This window comes from Magnolia sinica, chromosome 5, assembly GCF_029962835.1.
Source record: "Magnolia sinica isolate HGM2019 chromosome 5, MsV1, whole genome shotgun sequence".
In the NCBI taxonomy this organism is placed as follows: domain Eukaryota; kingdom Viridiplantae; phylum Streptophyta; class Magnoliopsida; order Magnoliales; family Magnoliaceae; genus Magnolia; species Magnolia sinica.
The window spans coordinates 59231523-59232624 of record NC_080577.1 but is presented as its reverse complement, the minus strand read 5'-3'; the positions used below and the strand labels follow the sequence as shown (position 1 = coordinate 59232624).

General features: G+C 40.1%; 1 non-coding gene across 1 annotated transcript; it reads left to right on the top strand.

The window, feature by feature from the left end:
* Positions 1-709: 709 nt before the first annotated feature.
* On the top strand, positions 710-816 carry LOC131247451 (small nucleolar RNA R71). The gene has a single exon (XR_009171747.1). It is a non-coding gene; the product is annotated as a small nucleolar RNA R71 (small nucleolar RNA).
* Positions 817-1102: the final 286 nt, after the last annotated feature.

Here is a 1102-nt window from a genome sequence, read left to right as displayed (position 1 = left end):
GCTTTGCTGGTTAGCTTGTAAAGTTTGTTGGGTGTCTTTTTGAAATTGAAGAGAACTCTGCATAAACAATTTGAGTGTATCTTCAAGAGATAGTTTCCTTGATTGTGCAGGAAGTTGTTGATATTGTAGAAACTGTTGAAGCTATTGACTACCAACTTGTGGGTAAGGTTGCATAGGAGGATTTTCAGATGGTTCTCCTTATTGTGGTCCTTTTGCACAAGAAAATTTTGGATATCTAGCCCACCCTAGGTTGTAGGTGTCTGAGTAAGGATCATTTCCAGGTCTCCGAAATGTGTTCATAGCATGCACTTGTTCAGAGAGAAATTCTGGAAATGCTGCACCAGATGGACAAGATTGCGTAGGATGGGCGGGACTGGAACATATGGCACATGACTCAATTTGAGTTGTTTGTGGAGGTCCATTATTCAACATCAAAGCATCAACTTTCTTTGTCACGCTATCAATCTTGGCATAAAGATCTAGCGTGACTCCTATCTCATATATACCACCTTTCTTCTGTGGTTGAGGACTTCTTTCACCTCTATTTGAATAGTCCCATTGCTGGGAGTTTTCACACAAGGTTTCAAAGAAATTCCACACTTCGACATCACTTTTAGTCATGAATGACCCCCCACTGGTGGCATCAACCATGCGACGGTTTTGGGGTGTCAAACCATCATAGAAGTATTGAACCTGTTGCCACTTCTCAAAACCATGGTGTGGACACTTAGGAAGCAAATCCTTCCATCTTTCCCAACATTCATGGAAGTGCTCACCCTCTTTTTGTGTGAAATTAGTAATTTCTCTATGGAGAGCATTAGTTTTGTGAACAGGGAAGAACTTGTTTAAAAACTTCTTAGATAGTTGGTCCCATATAGTGATAGACCCAACTTCTAGAGAATTCAACCATGCTTTTGCCTTATCCTTCAAAGAAAAAGGAAAAAGACGCAAACGGATTGAATCATCTAAAAAGTTTTGGAACCTAAAGGTAGAGCAAATGTCTAGGAATTCTTTCACATGATGATATGGATCCTCCTTATCTAAACCATAGAAGGAGGGCAACAATTGTATGACCCCAGGTTTAAGTTCAAATTGTGCTGCT